This window comes from Battus philenor, unplaced genomic scaffold (genome assembly GCF_028537555.1).
Source record: "Battus philenor isolate CCGP_79_NKW_IND1 unplaced genomic scaffold, ilBatPhil1.0.hap1 SCAF_2, whole genome shotgun sequence".
NCBI classification, from domain to species: Eukaryota; Metazoa; Arthropoda; class Insecta; order Lepidoptera; family Papilionidae; genus Battus; species Battus philenor.
Window position 1 is genome coordinate 3,006,161 of NW_027181682.1, and position 24,011 is coordinate 3,030,171.

Genomic DNA, 24,011 nt, shown 5'->3' on the forward strand with positions numbered 1-24,011 from the left:
ATTACGTAAGATTAAAAATAATTGGTCAACCTAGTAAAGAAACAAATAAAACGTAGTTCGGAATAATCTTCTATGATTTATTGTCTTAATAATAAACAATAATTGCTTGTAAAATGAAGTTTTATTTTATTCATTGAGATACATAAGTAATAATGTGATTATATTTTTATTATAATGCTTTATATCATATCGTAGGCGTTCCCCAAATATATCTATTGAAAAAGCAAAAGCCAAACGCAGTTTGGCGATTGCAGTGTGATATTATCGACCATAGAGGAGACTAATGTCTATCTTCTAGAAAATTATCTGTGAAACTTGTTATACCATATATTAGGGGAACCGGGAAGTAATGTCGTTTCTGTCGATATATTTTACAGAAAAACCGATTGATTTTTACCGCTCCGGCATTGAAAATTGGTATACCAGATGGCAACAGGTTGTTGATAATGAAGATGAATATATTGTTGATCAGAAATAAAATCTTGTTAAATATGTAGTCGTAAGAATTTAACTAAAGAAAGCGACATTACTTTCCGGACCCCCTAATACATAATATTTATGTTTGATTACATTGTAATGGGATATAATTTTTCATAGTTTTGATTAGCTACAAATATTTAACAGGTCCGAGTAGGCATTTTAAATAAACTCTGTGCTATGTTTGGAAAGAGAAAGTAATTTTTTGTACTATTTATTGGTGTTTTTTAATGATTTTTCGAATTAGAAATAAACAACAAAAAATGGCGTCATTAGTTGACACCGTCTCAAGGATAGCGCTTAACAACGCATTAGGCGATTGAATATAATTTAAATAGATAAAGAAATAAACATATATACGTACATTAGAAATGAGCTCTTCTTTTTAAATGTAATTTTTTTTTCCAATATTTTTTTTTTAATTCTACTATCATAAGTTATACAACGTGATTAAATAACGACGTAGTAGTTTATAAGTTGTAAAAAATCATGTTTTGCGAAACGTCCAAAATGCCGAAAAATAATAAAAAAAATATTAAATTTGATATGCGAGGTAGTTCTGTAAAGAATTTTACGATACTATCGATTTGTCTTTTGCCGTGTAGGCAGTCAGTCATTTTAAAAAAGTAATAAAAAGTCGTCAATTAATATAACTATAAAGTTACTGTTAAAAAAAGCTAATAAATTAACAGGTTATGCAATAATTTTGGTCAAAGGTAACTAAATCCATGACAGTCAATTGAAAACCGATAAAAACAAATGCAAAGAGATCTTATCACAAACAAACAGGATTTTATAATCTGTGTTGATTGTATAACAGATCATTTGTATGTAAATCGATGTCGAGGTGTCGACGCCACTCTTCGGTAGGAGAGCGACTTTATTGACACTTGTGTGTTTATGGCTCTGTAATTTTGTACCTTTAAATATGTCAACAACACTAATCAAAATGGCGCGTAATTAAAAATTATATATGGCAACATCTTCGTTCTTTATCATGTGTAATACCATGAAAAATCTAGATTTTCCTAAAGCAAATGTTTCGAAAATAAATTAGTTTTTTAAAAGAAATTTATTTACATATTTACATACTGTTTTTAAACAAAATGGCGGACTTTATATTTTATCGCTATTGATCAATGTTAGCCTAGCGGTAGAAGACTGGGACTTGCGATCAAAAGTCGCGAGTTCGATTCCCGGGATACAATCTTACATAATTTACACAAACAAGTTTCCAGAGATTAGGCAGAAGCGTCCTCTGTGTAACATATTACCAAACTGTATTCGGCAACCGGCCTGAGAAGCGTGATGATAATGGTATATCTCACCATATTTATCTCTGGAGGCTATAGGCTAAAATGACGACGACGATCTTTTAGGCATTTCTACCAGATAACTGAGGGTGGTGCAGAGATAATAAGTAGGCAAGTAGGGTATTTAAGTGGTATTATATGCTATGTATATATCATTCACGATACACACACACACACACACACACACACACTCATATATATATATGAATTACCCAGAAATATATACATATACTATATTATACGAAATAAAAGAGAAGATGCGTCGATTCTTCAGCCAAAAGGTCTTAACGTAAGGAAATATTGCTAATAAAATAGTTATGTAATAATTTGAATTGTTGTTTTTGACAGTCGTGCTAAATATAATATTATTAATCAAGATAAAATGTCAAAATTATTGAAGTACTGATTCATACAAACAAGGCAAAAACCCGTTGATATAGCATATCGTTATCAATCGATTACAATGTAATTACATTTTTATTACATGTAATAACTATCTACAGATTACCGGATATGTATTTGTAATTAATAAAGATAAAATACTTTATCTTTCATATCACAATAACTACGGTGTAATCTTTTCGTAACATGCTTGCGATGTGGTGACGCCATTTGTAAAATTTACCCGCCAATTTTTGACATTTAGTTATAGGTTATAAATATTTTGACGTATTGTTAACTAACACTTTTGTTTTGTAGCTAAAACTGTTATGATTTTCATAATAATGATATATATAATCTGCAGAATTTACGTCTTAAACTAAAAAGGATGAAGACAATGTAATACATCTAAGAATATCTTTTAAAGTACCTTATTCAATAAGCTACCTATACCACTGCATACTAAATGATTTACTGGCGGCTAATCTTTCAATGTACATATAGCATAAATTTGTTTAATATAAATTAAATACAATTTAAATGTGAATTTTATAATAATAAACATATTTAAAAAGAGAAAAAAAATATTTATCTGCTATCAAATTACATTTCTACATATTTATTCTATTACTTATTTCGATTGCTCATTTGGTTTTATTTAACTTAAGTACTTGTTTATTATAAAAATACCACATTTTTTTTCAATCCCTCTAACAATTAAAGTATGTTACAACCTATCCAAAAAACAATGGTTTCAGAAACATTAAATAACGTAATGATATTATAGTAAGAGAAAACGTTTTTAAATCTGATTAAATTTTCAAATTAATTATTGTTTATTATCTGTTACTTTCTTCTGTTACTTCTCTTTACTTTGTTTCAATACAAAAATAATTATTGTAATATATTTTAAAGTGATAATATTATACAAGATGATTGGAAATATTTGTAAAGTCTTAAAAACTCTTTGCTGACATATAAACAATACATTTTTAAAGCTTTTACATATATAACCAGATGTAATGCATAGTATATTTTACTGCATCAGGCGACCACCCGTCTCGTGTGTCGTGTATGCTCTTCCCGGCATAGCTATTTAAATTCTGAGCGGCACGAATGCATTGTAATTCATTGAAAACAAGCAGCGACTGGTGTCGCGCGTCGATAACAGCGATAACGTGGCCATCGGCTTTATCGCTTCGTGCGACAATCGGAAAGAATTTGCGCTGCGGGCCTAAACCAATCACCAAACGTTGGAAGCGGAATGACAATGTCAACAAACATTGCACGTATAACAAATTATATATTATTCCAATTGCATCGCGTCGTCATCACCTTGTGTAGACACCCTTTGTGAGGCTCCACTTATTGTGATCTTGAGTATATCGACGGTTCGTCTAGCGGGGCGGCCCATATGGTGTAATATTTTAATAATTTTTCATGCAATGACTGCAATAAAACATACAACACTTAAAACCATCTAACAGTGTTATTTTTAATGGAATCAGGCGTTACCTCGCGGAAGTCCATCTTAAGTAAGAAAAGGACCAATATTTAGCCACTTCCGCACATGCAGTGGTAGTCGTGCAATGAAATGCACCGCCCGCCAGCGCGCTGATAAATGCGTATGCGGCAAACAATGCGATGCACACAACCGCCACTACCAAATTACTCAACACGTGTTTCACCCCTCCACGGGGCATCTTCAGGAGTTATGTTACACCGATTAGTGCCAAACACAGAGTCTTAACAGTGTACTTAACAGTGTTATTACATTGCAGCGATCTCCTTTAAATGTACGTTCTTCAGTGTTGCAAGATGAAATTATATATTTGCAAATATGAACAACACTCAAAGAAACTTTTTCATTACATATTACGTAATAAAATTAAGTTTACATTGTATTAACCCTGTCATCAATTGTATATAAATCAATTTATATGTTTATTTTTGTTGCGAAAATATAGAAACACATATATCATTAATATCACTTAGATTTGTAACACTAACACTAAGTGTTATTATGCTACATTTAAAGTGAGCATCGAATAACCTACTTGCGTCTATCTATAACTTGGGAGTCTTCTTGTTAAGTAGGTTTCTTCCAGGTAAGCATGTAGCATATAGTAGCTCGTCATCACTTAAATTCTGGCGAGAGAGACGTCAAATGCTTTGTTTACAGAATATAAAAGAAACATACATCTCATATATAAAATACATTTTCATCTTTAGTAACTTATACACACTTTTTCTACTTAAATTTTTAAGTAAGAAAAGGACCAATATTTAGCCACTTCCGCACATGCAGTGGTAGTCGTGTAACAAAGTGCACCGCCTGCCAGCCCGCTGATAAATGCGTATGCGGCAAACAATGCGAATTACACAACTGCCAGCACTCACCCCTTCACGGGGCATCTTCAAGAGTTATGTTACACCGATTAGTGCCAAACACAGAGTGCGCTCAGTCCGTCGCCGCTTGTTACTTATATGCCCCCTCACCCCTTACTTAAATTTTTGTTATATATTTTGAATAGTTATAGGATTGAGACTTGCGATCTTTGATTTTGTGCACGTGTTCACTTTGTGCATATAGGATTGCCACTGCTCACAAACGAGTTTCCAGAGGATGGGCAGCAACGTCCTCTGCGTATTATAATAACATACTGTGATCGCCAGCCCGCCTGCCAAGCGTGACTATTATAGTATATTCCCCATAGATGTCTTTTGGGAAGTCTATACCTTGCAATGGCGTCTATAGCAGTAACAAGAATTTTTTTTTATAAAATATACATACGTTTTTTTTAAATATGTTTCTATAAAAAAACCTATAAGATATGCCATCTATTTGTAATTTAAAAATGTTACAATAATCTTGTGTAAACTCTCTTAATATAATGAAAATGAACGTGAATGATTTTTTTCTAAATAAAGAATCATATTTTTATTGTTATATGATGAAATAAGAATTGTTTACATCGAATTAAATCTAGTAAAAAGATTTATTGCTTTGTAAAGAATTTTTAGAAAAATAATTAAAAATACTACTGTGTGTGTGTGTGTGGGTTTTTCTCAGATGAGTTTGCGTTTGTGACCATCTGTGCTGTATTTTATAGTAAATAAAACATACATAGTGGTAAACTTTGTGGAAGGCCTATGGAGGCAGTAGGCGTCCATCGACTGAAAAGAAGAATATCATGGAAGGAAGGGACCGGAGAGGATTTCATATTATTTATCAATGACAATCTTCCTTTGATGTATGAATAATTCTAAGTTTAAAAATAATATGAATAAATAGATAATGTTTGCAGGGCGTTTTTGACAAACTATAAGCACGTCAAACGTTTGATCAAATGTTTTGAAGTGGCTCGCTGATAACGCGCCGGAGTTATCGCCGGCTTCTGAAACCGTTTTAGATGATAAACGCTGGAAGCTATTCGGTAGCTTGTTGACGTGTATGAGTAGTTTTATTTAATCTTTAAAACAATGCTATATCGTCCTTGTTAAGGTTGACGGAAGATACTTGATGCATTCCTCTTTCAACCCGTTCTTCTGGAAGTTTCTAGGAATGGCCTATATCCAAATGGCTTGACCAGACTAATAATAGCATTTTTGAATTATCTAACTATAGTTTTAATTTCGGATGCAACTATTTAGACTTGCCTTCATGTTTCATGATCGCATCACGTCATTTAGAAAAAAAACTGTCAAATTTAGGTTCTATTTTTAATTCACACAAACAGTATGATTGTTTATAGGTGTAAAAACTTTAAAGGAATGAATGTATCGATCATTTAAGACTAAGAAGCTTTAAACGTTTTACGTCTATTTCAAACCAACCTTTCTAAAGTTATGACTCTAAAACATATATATTTTTTTATTGACGTTAAAATCCGAATTCTGCCACCGAACCGAACCTTGCACATCGCGTTGACGTTTATAAACAAATGTTTTTAAAGTACTAGTTCATGTAAAATTTTTTATAATAATAATTGATAATCAAATAGTTTGGTTAAATTATTAATTAATATTAGGAGGACCGGAAAGTAATGTATTTTTTGTCAAATACACGGATTGATTTTTACCGCTCCGTCATCGAAAATATGTATACTAGATGGCAAAAGGTTGTTGATAACGAAAGTGAATAAATAGTTAATTAAACATAAAAACCTGTTAAAAATGTAGTCGTGTGAGTTTTACTTAAGAAAGCGACGTTACTCCCCGGTCTCTTTTATAATATAATATAAATAAAAAAAAAGAAAGAAAAATCGATTGTTTATTATTTATCGTGGAATCGATTTGATGGATTTTATTACTTTTAATAATGGATTCGATGACTTTGTAATGCTTATTACGATAGGGTGTAAATGAAAAAAAAAAGATTTTAAAACGTAGAATGAATTTAAGACATCACAGAACTGTGAAATAGAACTATATAACTATTTACAAATAAATAAAAAGATGAGATAATGTAGGTAGAGGTCCAATGCGAGATATAAGTCTCTCTCAGAGACCAAAAAGAGAAAAATGAAATGCTATTGGTATAAAAATATAAAGAATCCATACCTGTCAACGACAAATAGACAAAAATCAAAATTTTACCTTGTGTAATTTTTTAAATTAAAAGATAAAATAAACTCCATCGTAGTGACGTACCTCAAGAGAAGTTCCACATACTTTACACCACGTAAACACAATAACAAAACCAATATAAACCGTAAAAACCGGCACGCTTCTAACTGCCGCGCAAGCACTAGCGGTAATCCGTACCCGCCACGCCGCGCGCTACCTTATCGGTGAAAAAACCGATAACTTTTAATCAGGCGCGATTTTTACGATTGACCGTTATCTGTGGACACGGCGGATTACACGCGATAGAAATCGGTACATTGTATACAAGCATACCGTATTACATTATTCATATCTTACCTAATTGCTACTGACTACAATAGTTGAATAAAGATTGTTCATGTTTTTAATTTACTTCAATACGATCATGAAATTTTGGTATAATTATTTTTTTTTCGGTCAGGACATGAAGGGAGACTTTTGATACTTTCTTTCGTGCAGATTTCTACTAAAAAATATATCTTTAATACGGACAATTTTTAAATATTTTTCGTCACAAATTGTAAACTATATGTTTTTCCAGAATGACTGTTTTAATTTTTTTAATATATTTAAAAAGGTACATCATTTGCTTGAAAAAGAATTTTAAATTTAGATTGAATAACTTCAGTGTATAAACCCACTTACTTTCGAGTACCAGTTAATAAAAGTAGATTTTTAGTAATATATTTTATTAGTTTAAGAATAAAATAACTAAAAATGTGAAAGTAAAAAGGTCTAAATTACTCAAAAGATTGTACAACAAAAGGATATATTAAATATATATCGATTTAACAATTTATGCGCAGAAACCATAAAATATCAAATATCAAAGAATATATCTAAAAATATACCGCTTAGTGTTTATACAGACGAGATGTTTATAAATTAATACAACTTTTTTTGTTGAGTAATTAAAAAGATATTGGTTATATTCGTGCTGATTATGAATCAATACAATGGGGCACCTACTAACGGTTCTCGATCGAAAGTCCCCTCGTGTCAATCGACGGCAATCCCAATAATTGTTCAGTAAGCTCCCCCGGCGGCGGCGATCGGGCCGCGGAGGCAGATTAGCCGCGCTCAGGCCCTCCTGGTCCTCCTCGACGGCACTCCGCAAGATGCTATCGCCGCCTTGCGCTTTCTCCGCCACGGCCGAGCTCGCCGAGTGGTTATTGATACGGCCACAAGTGGAAGAAATCTTCGCTCTCGTCGAAGGGAGAATTTTTTGCTGCAGTGACGCTTCTAGGTCCTAGTGGCTCGAGTTTTGCGACTACGAAATGTAAGGACAATTCTTTTTAATTCAATTTTAATTTTACGTACAAATTGCTGTGAATAATCTATCAAGTACAGTAATACCCCGCTTTACGCGACCCCGTTATACGCGGTTTCACTATAACGCGAATTGCAAATTTCGCGCTCAAATGCCTCGAATTACGCGAAAGAGTGCGTATAAATATAATGAGTCATCAACTTCTCTATGGTGTCTTGACCATCTGTCAAACAATTAAAAACAGTGTTGGGTGTTATGAACGTATTTTACAAGAACGTAAACAAAACGTTACCCAAAAGACAATAAATGTATTTTTCCGTAAAAAACAAAGAGTATGTATTGCATAAAGTGTTCCTAGAATTAAAGGGATTGATTAAAATGATTTGTATTTTTTTGTAATTTTTGACTATGTATAATCATAAACCTCGTTATACGCGAATTTCAGTTAACGCGATTTTTTTTGGAACGTATCCCTCGCGTAAAGCGGGGTATTACTGTACATCGCTTATTTATTTTAAAAAAAGCCATCTGACTAGATTCATATCAGCATTGAGAACCGGTGGTAACTTTATATTTATAATGTTAAAATAATCAAAAATTTAAAAGTGCGTGGAAGTTGCCCACTTGAATAAAGTAGTAACGAATATGAATTTGAAATAGGAATTCATTCTTTTTACACATTGTGTGACGGCGGACGCAATAATACAAATAGCCGGAAGTACGTATAAATGTTCGAGAAAAATTATTATTTTATGAGTAATTATAAATTTCTTTTTTAAATCTGATACTTGATTAAGAATATAAAATAATATAATCATGCGTTGTTTGATCTATTTCACATAACTATTTAATAAGAATGGGCTCAGCTAGCATGTTTAGTTCTTACGCGTAAAAACAAGATTTTAAGTTATTTGTAATACTTTTGTCTTATTAAAGACTTAATCTTATCTATTAATAATACAGGTTCTCTTAATTTATAGATAAAAATATCATTGCATGTCTGTACAAAGTATCATACAAGTCTGGTTAAAGATGTTAAAGGTCTAAAAACTGTTAATGTATACCTTATTTGTCTGCAGTAAACTTTTAAACCTATTTACAATCACCATGTATAAAGTGATCACTCTGAAACTCTCTCGGAATGCGATTAGCCAATACACTTGACCCTCGAATTTTGCCAGGAAAGAGAATAGAAAGTAGTTAATTTTGATATGTAGTTATTTTAAATAAGCCTTTTCTTACTATAATATCATTACGTGATTTATTAGCTTAAAGTTATTAGCTCTTGAAACCTTTCTCATTTAAAATCAATCAACCTGTATATAAACAGCCAAAAAATTTGTTCTGAAATTCCATTAAGAGAAAAAAATACATCAACGGAAATTTAAATCATTTATCGAAATCAAAATATTCTTTATTCCAATAGGCTGTTACAAGCACTTTCTAATCAGTTAATATAAAATGTCGCCATTGTTGTACCTACATGAAACTTTTTTTTAGTATATATTATTTTGTAATATATTATTATCGGTCACATATTGATCTTAAGTTAATTAGTAAAATAGTACAACTGATAAAGGTTAAGAAATGTGTCGGATGTACGTAAATATTCCCTAGGGAGGGACGCCTGAAGCCCTCGCGATCGTCTCCCCGGAGCCGCAATCTGCATTATCTATGCTACTGCAAGGCTACAAGCAGTTGACAAAGTGCACTACGTGATATTGCAGCCATTACTCCCAGTGATTCATATCGGGACCCCCCCAAACACCCTCCAACCCCTTTCCAGCTTTCTCCCAGATAACGGTCCGCACGCTGTCCAGATATACCTATTAAGGATGCAACAGCGGTAGCAGAGAGCATAAATAACGTTCAACTTGTAACACCACCGGATACAATGTTCACCCAATCTACCGGGCACAGACAACCGCAAAAAAAAAAAAAAACAAAACGTCAAAGTGACAGGTAAAAGCGCGCGAAACTACGCAAAAAAAATCGTTCGAGGAGAAGCATGAAAACAATCAACAAATTCGCATCGCACAAACGGATCGGACGTTTATTGTCCGCTATCGTAACATTCCACCTCCGTTGTTTTTAACAGAGACGCCCAATTTGCTCGGGAGACATTTTATCTTTGTGCCCTTTTTTTTTTTCACCCACACGCCGCGCAAAGAGTTCGATATGACAGCTCTGTGCGCGGGTATCAACCAAAAAAAAAAAAAAAACGCGGACAACGAATAATCGAGCAATCGTGTATAAACAAGGAAGCTGGCGGCGCGCTGGGCCGTGACTATTGCATCTGCTCTCTGGTTGCAGACGTTGGGTCAGACTATTGCTCCCTCCGTTTCGATTAGGTTTCTCTTTTTAATCTATTTTACTTGCACTCCAACTTGTACGGCGTTTTCAATTAATGTCAGACGTATTGTTAAAATGAAAACGTTCAAGACAATTTTCATACTACCATCATCAACCTAATATCAATTTTGTAGTACAGATATAATTACGGAGGAACAGAGCAGCCAATACACCCTTTTCGCTGAGCCGAGCGTTATAGCAGTTTCAGAAGAAAAATAAATAAGTGAAACAAAAAGATCATGTAGATGTTTTTTTTAGTAACGACAGTTTATTCACAACCTATCTTACTTTAATTAAATTCATTTAGAAATGTATTAAAATTTATTAATAGCAATAAGCTTAAAGCCAATTGAACAATAATAGATAGCCGGCATATAGGAATAAAGGGTATGTTTAAATGTAAGCTGATGTGTAAGGAATACATAAGAAATATAAGCACTAGTGTTGAACAATCAGTAATAAGAATGATTGTAAATTTTGTTACTTAGCTATGGACATTTTTATTTTTATAACACAAATTAAGTTAACCAAAGTGTTTAGGATTACAAAACAAAATGATAACACATGTAAGACATCTTCACACTTCTCAAACATGATATCAGGTTACTCTTCCCGGAAGGTCATCACACAATAGTGTTGTGCTTTCACTATTCTTATTTTAATCGAGTGGGTGTATCGAGAAGGCGAGTATCGGGGGCGCTCGTGAGGAAAAAAGATAGTGATGGACGCCGGAGACGGCAGACATACGCTATGAATCAAAAAAATTCATTTTTTTTATTTTTACTCCTATTTAAATCTTACCTTTAAAAAAACTTTTCAGTTGGTTTTATTTATCGTTCTAAAAGAAACGGTTGTATATTATGATGTAAAATGTGATGATATACAGGTTGATTGCTTATAGGTACAGGAGCTTTAAAGAGGTGAACGTACACCTAATTTTTTATCAATTAATATATAGTACATCCTGTATATAAACTACATACAGAAATAACAAAATGATTATATAGTAAGAAAAAACGTTTTTATAATTCTAATTATTACATATTGAATTTGGCTTGGTAGAGCCAGAAGTAATTGGTCTGCCGCATTATAATATAAAATATTAATTAATGTTACGTATTTCAGAGTGAAGGTTGTATACATATTTACCTCTTTAAAGATTTTAAACTATGAAAATATGTATAGCATGAAAAATGTGTTGATATATTAAAAGAACATTCCAATTTTAAAATATCGCGTGACGATCGTAGTAATGTACTCTAACAAAGATGGCGAAGAAGACCGTTTGAAAATTCAAAAAAAAAATGACTAAAATGTTACAATAATTTTCTAGCCTATTAAAACTATATCTATCCGTATTAAGATTTATGATGTAATAAAAAAGTACATGTTAATTTCTATTTTACAGTTTAATAATTTTCTAATACGTATTTTTGCGACAACTGTTTATCAATACGTCATTAATAACGAACGTAGCATATGTTCACAAAAAAATTGCTATGTGTACACGGCTTTCGAAAATTTCAATAAATTAAATTCGAAGTAAACGAAAGGAAACTGTCAAAAGTTCAGTCGAAATCAATCAAACTTCAATTTCAGTGAGGCAGCCAATTTACGTTAAAAAAAAGAACTTAGAAACGTAGCACGTCGTTCAACTGTCACTTTTATAAAAAAAAAAGAAATTGACGTTGAGGAAGCAATCGAGATGCTGATTTGACGTTTGCAACAAAAGCGCGGGAAACGGCCGCGGGATGGATTCGAAAATTAAAATCTCCCGCCAGCCACATTGGCAGCGACGGCTGTCGGCAATGTTGCCAGCTCGATTTCAGGCTTGTTCTAAATATGTCACCGCATCTTTGTTATCGAGCGACATGCGCGCGGAAATGAAAGTCCATTGAGCATTCGCTCCACTATCGACGCATCGCTTATTATATACGTATTGCTTATTCGGATTCATCAAATTAGCTGTCAATGCCCATCTGGCTTAGTTCAGCCAGACAATTTTAATAACTTATGCATATCCGCTAATTTATTATATATAATGACTTTTTTTAAATAATGATTAAAAATAAATTAAAACTTACAGACAGGTTTATGCGAAAATATTATATGGCAACACTGAAATGTCAAACGTCAAAGACCCGTGTTCGTGGAAACGTGTCAGTGGAGAATGAAGCGAGAAAAATCCATTTTCAACTTCGCTCGCATTGCGATAATTCGTTTGGATGCGAAGAAAACTTACATGAGTGACGTATCAAGTGGCGGCAGGCGGCAAGTGGCGGGTGGCGGGTGACGAGATATCCTCGTATGTACCTGAAGAGGCGTCTTGTCATCCGAGCTAAGCTCCGACCCCTGCTCTATGCTTTGCTCAGTTAAAAGTTTTTGACTACACGACACCGACGTCACTAGAATATGAAGCTTTTTTTTCTGGAGTTATTAGAATCTAAATTTACTTGTTTATTTTAATATTAAATAGCAACTATACCGAAAATTTAGTTATTATTTTGTTGCAATATGTTATATAATAAAACAGTGATAGCCCAGCGGTAGAGGATTAAAACTTGCGATCGTGGGTCACGGGTTATATTCTCGGAATACAGTTTTTTATATAATTCACGTTGTACATAAATTATATAAAATTGTTACATCTTACAAAAAAGTTTCCAGAGGATTGGCATCAGCGTATTTTGCGTACAATAATATGATCGCCAATCCGCCTGCCAAGTGTGGTGTTTATGGTATACACACACACACACACACACACATAAATATAAATATATATTTATATATATATAAGTATAGACATAAGATATATATGTATATCTTTGGGTAGGCCTATGTCTTGTAGTAGGCATCTACGGGCTTAAAAAAACGACTTAATATCACAAATAAATATTTGTAATTACTAAAATAAAGCTGCTAACAAAAACAGTCTTTATGAAATTTTTAAGCAGAATTGTATTTCATGTTAGTACATATAATTCGAATACATTTTTTACTACATATCTTAATATTGACTTTAATTATAATTAATTACAGTAGCCATTAAGATAATTGGGTGTTAATTACATAGTCGCATTGCAGTTAAGAGGCTATTTTCTTAAACGAAATGAGTAGTGTTTCACTAGATTTTTTACGTATTTAATAAAAAAAGAAAAAAAAAACGTTTCAGAAAATACGTAAACGTTTTAGTACTAGTATATTAGGTTACACATATTCCTATGGTTAAATTATATATGCTTGACAAATTTAAAGTTAAACATTTTTTCTCTGAATGTACGGTGATCGAAAAAGGATATGTTACATACAGACACTACTCAGGTTCGCTCGCACAATATAATTATTTTGCCTATAGTTAAATTGTTGTATTTTGCACATCTTAGCGGATTGTATGGAAAGGCATTGTAAGGTATTTCAAAGTTTATTTTAAATAGAAAATTAGGAATTTCGATCTTTAAGTAACTTTAAAAAGTCAAAACATTGATATATCGTAAATGTAAATTTATATTTGTAAAAAGATTACTATCATTTAATATTGTCTCTTACGTAAAGTATGAGAATAAAAAACAACATAGAAGAAGTAAGAAAAGGACTCATATATAAATACTTCCGCTATGTAGCAGTAGTCGTGCAATAAAGTGCAGTACCAAACACCGAGTCTCCATTTACACCATCATTTCTGCCATCGATTCCACCTAATCTGTGTAATCTGGCAGTAATCAGTGTAACATTACTCCTGAGGATGCCTCGTGGAGGGGTGAAACATGTGTCAAGTGATTTAACGGTGGTAGTTGTGTAATTCGCATTGTTTGCCGCACGCGCATTTATCAGCGGCCTGGCGGGCGGTGCACTTTATTGCACGACTACTGCTACATAGCCGAAGTAGCTTTATATTAGTCCTTTTATTATTTAGAATGGACTTCCGCAAAGTAACGCCTGAATATATTAGATACCATAGAAGAAGGCTCAGTGTCATTCAGAGTGTAATGTAGAGAGCTGTGCTGTTTTGTGGTAAAATTGAATCAGAAATGATGAGATCTGCAGAAGAATCCATGTCACAGTAGGTGCGACACATTGTTCGTGTATACGATGATCGTTGGGACCGAAAGGTTCTCCCAACTTGACGTACCGACGACATAGTTAAGGTTGCAAGATGTCTGGAGAAGCCCTATGCCTTGCAGTGAGCGTCTTTCTGCTGAAACGAAGCAGAAGTTACTCTGTTATGCATTGTCTATTTCTCACGGAAAAATAACATTGATTTGTCGATACAAAAGTCAAAATAAATTCTTCGTATATCGCATTCTTATAGCTAGTAATGTTCTAGACGTTTTAGGATTAAATATTAATTAGTATCGAAGCAGATAAAGTTATAGCTTATCTATGTATATATATTACGTTATCTTCGAGTGTGGATCTGCCTAGCGTTCACGTACATAAGCGTGAGTGTAAGTCGTTAGGCGATCGATAACGAACTTAATCTCGGAATACAATCATTACCGGCGCTTGCGCTGTGCATTTTGTTTGGATTAGCAAATGCTGTGATATTCTCACGAGACTTCATACGGGCGTGATCTTATTAAATTACGTTTATTAGACATTAGATAGAAACAGATATGTAGACAACACACAAACAGCGAAACCCGTGACAAGAAAAATCACACATCGACACATAACATATTATTTTAAGTAAGAAACGGATATAGTTCAGAGCATTGGAAGGTTGAAGAGACTGTCTCTTGGGAAGACCACACAGTGCTGATCATGCAGAATTGATGACCACTGTTAGGTTAAGATTCTGGGGTGTAGACGAGGAAAAGACAATAGGCAGAAGAGGAAAGAAGAAAGACAATTTTTATTATCAGTTTCGTTCTCAAAACCGTTTAGAGACGTAAACGCCTATTTTAATTCAAATCAGATTAACCATTGATACATCGGTAAATTAAAAAAAATACATGAACGGAAATTTATTTAAATTTCGAAATCGTTCGTGATATAGTATTCTTACACAAGTTACTTTGAGCAAAATACATTGAATTGTTTCGATAAAAATATAAAATGGGTATTTTAAACTAAAAATAAAATAAACTTTTGACTATATTTAAAACTAAGTAAGAAAAGGACCAATATTTAGCCAGTTCGCTGACTCTGTGTTTGGCACTAATCTGTGTAACATAACTCCTGAAGATGCCCCGTGGAGGGGTGAAACACGTGTTGACTGGTTTTATGGTGGCAGTTGTGTAATTAACATTGTTTGCCGCATACGCATTTTTTAGCGGGCTGGCGGGCGGTGCACTTTGTTGCACGACTACCACTGCATGTGCGAAAGTGGCTAAATATTGGTCCTTTTCTTACTTAGTATGGACTTCCGCAAGGTAACGCTTGATTCCATTAAATATATATTTAAAACAAAACGGGTATATTGACTTTTTGAAATTATGGCAAAAGACACGGATCTCCGTTAAACTATGTGAAAGACATACCTGATCTTTGTAAAAGTACGGCTTGATACGGCCTAATAGCATCACTTACCTGCAAAAAGAAAACAAAATTTAATACAAACTTAGAAAACAAAACTGGACTTTTCAGCTTGATACATAGGCGAATTTGCTTAAAAAATGTTGATTTTTTATTTATTCTTCCGAATAATTTTCATCCTCTTCAAAGTAATCCTCTTTTTTGCCAATGCTTTTTCCAGTTCTAGAAATTGTCAGAATAGTGTTTTTCCGATACAGCCTTCAAAACCTTCGATTTGGTTTTTACCTTCTCAATTGTCACAACGGAGTCCCCGCATTAGTCTATTGAGTTTTCTGAACAACCTGAAGTCGCATGGAGTCGAATCAGGCGAATACGGTGCAATATGACATCGACCAATCGAGACTTGACGCGTTTAAGACTCAAAACATCCTTCAAAGTAGTTTGGGTTGATCCAAAGTATATTTCAACTTTTGACAAACAGAAGCATGGCAAATGTTATAGATAGTCCTGTTAACCTTGGAAAAAAAATTACGTACTTTCCCAATGCTCAGAAGTTTTAAACGACAATTTCACCTTATTTCTTTATTACAGTATCACACACAGAACATAGATCACTGTAGATAGGACGATTGGTTATAAGTGAGTATGCATCACAGGAGTCAATGTATAGCTTATCTGTCAGCAAGAAGTTTTAAAGCTCATCACCTATTTCCAATCACCCGATATAAAGTGATGAATCTGAAATAGGTTATGTTTATTAGTTGTTTCTATTGAAATGCAAGATGACAACTTCTGATAGTACAAAGTCTACAGGCACAGATATTAAACAATTGGTTTTGATATATAGGTAATCCGAATTTCGAAAACGCTTTCTCTTACTATACTATGATTATTTATTTATTTATTTCTTAAACTAAATATATAAAATAAAATTGATAGCAAGTAACCTGTAAATTCATCCCTTTAAAACTTTTACACCTGTAACCAATCATCCTGTATACCATTCTGTAGCTATAAAAACCGTTATCGTCTCAAAAACAAGCTTTACATATAATTCCTGTTAACAAATACTAAGCTCCGAGATCTCTGTACTAAGGAAATCCGCATATAAACTACTTTGACATTTCATATAGATTATTCATGTAACACTCAAAACGTTAAATACGCAAGCAAGCGTTCGATCGTAACAATAAATATTATAACTACGAAGTTTACGAACAGAAACTGCAATGAATCATAAACAAAACAATGTGATTATCCTCTCGCATTCTGCTAATAACGTATGGTACCGGTCACAGCCTGGTAGCGACTATCATCCAATAACACGAGTATACTAAGTTATGATTTTTTATTAATCTAAACTTTTTAAATAATATATTCAAAAGAAGTATAGGAATACCGCCATTCCTCTATAAATATATATACTTTTTAATATTGTTTTATATATAGCGGAGTGGTAATTTTTTTTATAAATGTCACATAGATACCACAGAAAAACGCTACATATAAAATTTTCGATAAGAAACAATATATTCCTAGTAACATTGGAGATTTTGTTTTAAAATATACTCAGTCTAGTCATAAATATTGTGACAAGGAAAAATCCTTTTTTCTATTGTTACATGAAACAGGAGATCAGTATATGAACGAAACCGTTCTGACTAACGTTCTGATGTGCTATGTTGGTTAAACTCAAAACCCAGCTCGAAAATCGGCAAGTCGAAGTTGCAATGAGCGGGTCACATAGTGCACAGAACAGGCAACAGCTGGAGCCTTAAGATTCTGATGTGGAAACCACGGACTAGCAAGCGAGCATAGATCGTTAGCCCAGAAGGCGAGAACAGGACCTTGTTTGAAACTCGTTGGAAGACGCTAGATGATTCTTATGTAATTGGGATTGGCCTATGTCCAGCAGTGGACCCTCCTATAGCTGCAACGATGATGAAGATGTCATCAGACATTAATATAATAACATTAAAAATATATGAAGCTCATTCTAAATCATTACTCTATTGGATTTAATACAGTTCTTTAAGCGTTGATGTCAGTTGTCAATAGAGAAGTCATGGTAAAATTTTTCGTTACCAATGTTATAGATGGTATTAGATATTTAAAAATGTCATAGCGTTTATAGAATTTCAAACATTTTAAATATGATCATAAATAATAATTTAGTGAATAACGGAACTAGGTGACGACCTGTCTTTATCTCTGATGAATTCCGAAACATTCGTTTTGACCCACGCATGGGTGGATATTGCTTTATGACCTGATGCCGAGTCCTGATTGAAGGACCATTGTTGGTTATGGAACATGGTATTAAGAGACTTAAAGACATTTTCAAAAATAGTAAGTTGGTATTCTTGTGATGATATTTTTACACAATTTTCACAAAAATACGGCTGGCACTCCTTGATAGCTGACACCCTACTAAACCTTTGTACTTAGCTAACTAATTAAGCCACTACTCATTCTGCATATTAAAACATTGTTAAATAGAAAAAAATTTGATCAAAATGTTTATCCGGAACCTTCTTTTGCGTCCCTTTTAAAAAGGAGTTTTTCCAATTGCACCCATGTTTCTATATTTTTATATCTCGGCCTCCAAATAACCAGGTCTGGTAATAAACACATGAAATGTAAAATATTTTTTTTTGAAAATGGAATAAAATTCTTAACATTGCAGTTGCAACATTATTCGAAATTATGGCGAAATTTTATTATTATAATCATTTCAGGCCCAGAGGCTTCCAATAGTGGTCCAATTGGAAGTATCCTGCATTATTTAATTCGCATGCGATACTTTGTAAAATCTTAATGCTTGTAAATCGCTACCGCTTATTACTTGCATCGCGTCTGAGAGTTCGACAAGAGGCAAGCGCAGGAAATGAAGTGGGCCCCGGCGGGGGCGATACCGGCCGCAGACAAAGAAGTCGCCGTTTCTTGCCACTTTATTAACTCGACGACTGCGACAAATTAGCACGAGATCTTTCGTTTAGCGAAACTAATTAAAACAATTAAACGAATATATTGTTAAATTTAATGATTTTTGTTCTACAAACTTTACACTAACAGTTATGGTAGCCGAAAGCGGGCAACGCAAGACTGATCACCGTGACATTATTTATGTAAGGCCTTTTAGCTTGCATTGGGCGTCTATTACATGATATGATAAAATTTAAGTCACTTTGTGTAGTAATATGGAGCGTATAATCAATACAAAACAAATTTCATATAGTTTCAAATACAGCGTGATTGGTTACATATGTAAAATCTTTAAAGGTGTTAATGTCTGTACATTTAAATACACCCTATACAAAAATCAATTCAGATTTGCAATTATAGAATAATAAATAATGTAATGATAATATAGTAACAAAATATTTTCATAATTCAAATTACGATATATTAATGTAATATATTTCAGAGTGATCATTTTATACAGGTTGATAAGAATAGGTGGAAAAGCCTTTAAATCATTTATGGCAATAACCAATCATCATGTATGTGTTCAGTTCAGAGCGTTGTATTAATTTTATAAAATATAAAAGTTGACATTCTATATGTTATATATTATCTGTGATAATCTATTTAACATGAAGAATTACATCGACGTTTTAGATAAGACCGCAATTTGTACTTGTTTGCTGTGTCTTGATGTGGAATTATCAAAATTATCGTTTTAGTGGTACACTGTGATTGGCACTAATCGGTGTAACATAACTCCTGAAGATGCCCCGTGGAGGGGTGAAACACATGTTAAGTGATTTGTTGGTGGCAGTTGTGTAATTCGCACTGTTTGCCTCATACGCATTTATCAGCGGGCTGGCGGGCGGTGCACTTTGGTGCACGACTACCACTGCATGTGCGGAAGTGGCTAAATTTTCGGTCCTTTTCTTACTTAGGATGGACTTCCGCGAGGTAACGCCTGATTCCATTAAATATTTAGTGGTATACCTTCACAGATTTCGAATATGACCGCTAGCGAAATCCGACTGCTATGTTATTTTTCTTTTATATATATATTTTATATATATATATATATATATATATATATATATATATATATATATATGCTTTGACATGCTTGCATGCTTCACTGCGCTTGATACGTGGTCTAATACTGTTGATAGAGAACCAATTAATAGCAGTTTTTATTATATTGGGCACTTGGTTATTTTGAAAACTGGTCATTGTTTTTAGCGACATTAATGTCAAAAACGAACAAAACACTAATGATAATCATAATACTTAGTTAACTTCAACTTAGATCTATATAGTTTACGATTTAAGTAAGTAAATAGTGTTATACTAAAACACTGTATAAAGCAAAAACGTGTGCAAAAAAAATCAAAATATTACATTGTAAATACGAAGGCACGAGCGGTAATGTCTGTGGGATATAGATCCTGATCCTCATTCTAATAAAAAAAAATATTGAGCTCTTCTAGCATTCTTCCCATGACGTAAATAAATATTGAATATAAATACAGCTTGACAAGTTGATATTAATATGTTAATATAAATGAATGAATAAATAATTCAATAAATATATTTTTTCTTTTAACCGTCTTTCTTCTCTTATGTACACAACAAAAAAGGCCCTATTGGAAATCTAGGCGAAGGCCATATCCAGCTGAAATAATCAACATTATTACGATTACATCCACCTGCGTTCGGTGCTGTAAAAACCTTAAAAGCTATAAATGTTGATGACCCCAATAATTACATAAGTGAAACAAAAAGAAGCCACTTTACGAATTGTTTTGATCGATATTGGTTATATACTTTAATAAACACCCTTTATAAACCTCCCTAATCTTAATTAAAGCATCTATAACCCATTGAAGCGATCTATTCGTCAGCGCCGTGCGCGGGGAGCCTTACAAATGTTTGCATTAAAAAGATAAATAAGCAGCCGTTGAACCTAATCAAATGTAATCAAGCGTGCGCTCCGACGGGGAATTGAATAAAACAATAAGTAGTAATGTTCGCGCAACGACTTATCCGCGCCCGGCTTAGACGAGGCCCTTTACACCGCACGATTTTACTGTGAAATCTTTACTCCATATTACTTTGTTTCATAAGATATAATAATATAAAAAATATATTTTTATATCTTATGTAACAAAGTACAGTATTAGGCTTTTAATTTTTTTAATCGAAATTTGTTGTGTGATAGATTTCTTTAACCAAATATTGTTAGATTTTTTAAATATAAAGTGATTTCAATAAAATGTCGTGAGATGTAAAAGGTAGCGCAAAACACTGAACGCTAAACGTCGCGTATCCTCATCGCTTTCAGGAAATTAGCACAGCTTCCTCCGCGGGATTATTGCAAAATAAGATATTGTTTACTCGATCTATCCTTTCATTTGTTTTCTCGCATTGAATGATGTCGCTTCGCTTCCTTTTAGATCGCGGAGCAACTGTTTTAGACCTTTCGATAGTTCGTGCATTTGTTATTTCATATTTATTTAATTTATAATCTGATGTATTCTGTTCATTTTTTTATTTAATCTGTTCATAGTTTGACATCTGTAAATTTTACCTCCATTACTAAACAAGGAATAAATATTTAAATAAAATACTTTATGCTGAATAACTAAATATAAATATAAAGTCTTTTATATATGTATCTTTGAACATTAATGGAATACATTAGGCTTACAATAACAATGATATTTTATTTTTAAAGTATTTGAGTACCATGTCTAAAAAGGAAAGAAATTCTTTATCTAATGTTTACATTAGATAGATTAAAGTTGAAGAGTGGCTAAACCGAGATAAATGTCAATGCAAATGTTGCCACTTAATAAAAATAGACGAAGAGCTCCGACATGTCAGACGGATCGAGGAAATGGCGGCTGGGCGGCCAGCATTTCTCTGACGTGCGCAAGATGATATTAAATTTACCACTGACATTCCCATTTATGTCAGTTTGACATGACGTCAGAAGTGATTTCAATATTGAGAATTTTTTTCTCTGACAAAAGTATTTTTGTTTTTAACTTAATTTTATATTATATATAAATTTTATATATAATTTTATATATTTCTAATGTCATTGGAAAAAATACTTTTAAAAAACTTAAAAGTATTTTTACTTAAAGTTAAACGGTTTTTTGATACCCATATTGTGGTGGTTGTGGAAAAATATGTACCTAGTCCGCCACATTGGAACCATCTTGAATTTTAAATTTTGACATATTCATCGTGTTTTACTAGTGTAGCCCTTTCATTTGATACCCATATTGAGGGGGTTAAGGAAAAATACGTAATCCGCCATTTTGTATCGGCGGCCATCTTAGATTTATAATGTTATTGATTTATTATATTGTATTGTCATCTAAATTAAATGTGTGTACCAAATTTCAGATCAATCTGACAACGGGAAGGTGCTTAAATTTCAATTTCTAATTTTGATCCAAATAAATTTCGTACGGGTCGAACTAAATAAAACCGTTTAATAAAAATCAATGCTATTGTCGAGCTGATTGCAATGCTATATTTACTAACTGACTCATTAGACGTTGTATTGTCTTAGCTGATACATAGTGATTTTTGCTTGTTATTGTTTTTGGTGGGTAAATAAAATATTATTTATGCTTTTCCAACACGGTAACATTTGACATACGTAATTTGTCGTCGTCACTGCAAGGCATACGCCTCTATACACACATAATTGTATTTTTAGTATTATTTGGTACACAGAGGACGCTGCTGAACATCTTCTAGAAACGTGTTCATGAGCAGTAACGATCCTATATAATTAATGCATAAAGTGTGAATTATAAAAGGTTGTACTTCAATAATTGAACTTGCAACCTACGATAGAAAGTTTCAATCCTGTGCCGCTTGGCTGGTCAGGTAAAAAAATGTGAATTTTTAAACCTTTTTTTTTAATTCAACCTTAACTATTGCCTTTGCGACTTTTTTATTGACATCGCAAATGCAAGTTTTAAAAAAAAAGATATACATCGGTGAATTATTTCCTCAGTTATGACATGACCAAGAAAAATATAAAATAAATTTCATGTGCATAGATTATTTTTTTTAATTTATATTTTAGAATTCTATATTTAAATACTGAAATAAAATTCCGTTAATTTGCAGAAAAGGATGTGTGAAATTAAAAAAAAATGACTACTATTTTTTGGTTTATTAATATTAACTTTAGGTTTAGTTTGTACTTAACTTGTTAATGCATATTTGCAATTTATTTGATACGTAAAGTTTCTAAGTTGAAATATTTTTAGTTTCGATAATGTATTTTAATTTATATTCCAACATTAGATCGGAAAGCGATATATAAATTCTTGTCTTTTATTGAATGCACAATTATCTTTTTTAATCTATGACAGTTTATCAACGTGTAATACTTGTTTTTTATTTATCTTTCGAATAGATCGCCGTGATAGATGTGAATCATGCGGTGACTCGATTTATCCGGCTCGAAGGTACGATACATTACCACAAGAAAATTTTTTTTTTAAATTTTATAACGGAATTTTTACGATTATTAATCCGTAAGGAAAAACAATTCAAATTAAGAATAAATATTTATTATAATATTTTAGTCATTTACTCTATATTTTTCGTGCAACCTGTGGTCGTTAGAGCCAAAAGCTTCTAGAGTCCATCAAACACAACGTGTGTGGGACCACTATATGAACACAACGGTCACCATGGCATTTTTGGGGGAGCCCTATACCTTTTAGTGAACGTCTTTTGGCTGACATGAAGATGGTGATGAAGTATCATTACGTATGTACCGATTTCTCATCACCCTTACGAATGCTGTTTCTTTACTTCAGTAATTTTTATTCTGGATGTTCTGTAGTTCATTCGCAAATATTTTTCCGTTAGCCGCTGGCTCTTATAGAAACTACGGGAGGAAAAGGTGGTGATTATTCAACACGCCATATTTACTTTGGCTGATAGCACCGGTCATGTTGAAAGATTTTAAGAGGGGTTATATGTCCAGCTGTGGGCATACCACAGTTTAAACGATAAATAGTAGTGATATTATTTAACTCTTATAAATATCTAATTGGTAAGTTTTCTAAAATACGTTTTTTGACGAACGTACCGCCACACATTGCTGATCGAATTTCGTGAAATCCGTTCTTAGT

General features: G+C 32.9%; 1 protein-coding gene across 4 annotated transcripts in view; it reads right to left on the minus strand.

The window, feature by feature from the left end:
* The window catches only part of ush (Zinc finger protein ush), a 278,099-nt gene that overhangs the window by 88,657 nt on the left and 165,431 nt on the right, over window positions 1–24,011 (minus strand). Inside the window, exon 1 of one of the 4 annotated variants that reach the window (XM_068765207.1) lies at window positions 6,825–6,902. The exons of the other annotated variants lie outside the window; for them this stretch is intronic. The gene's annotated coding sequence lies outside the window, so the exon portion shown is untranslated. Of the gene's footprint in view, window positions 1–6,824; window positions 6,903–24,011 lie in introns of those variants that run through there. 4 annotated transcript variants of the gene reach the window in all.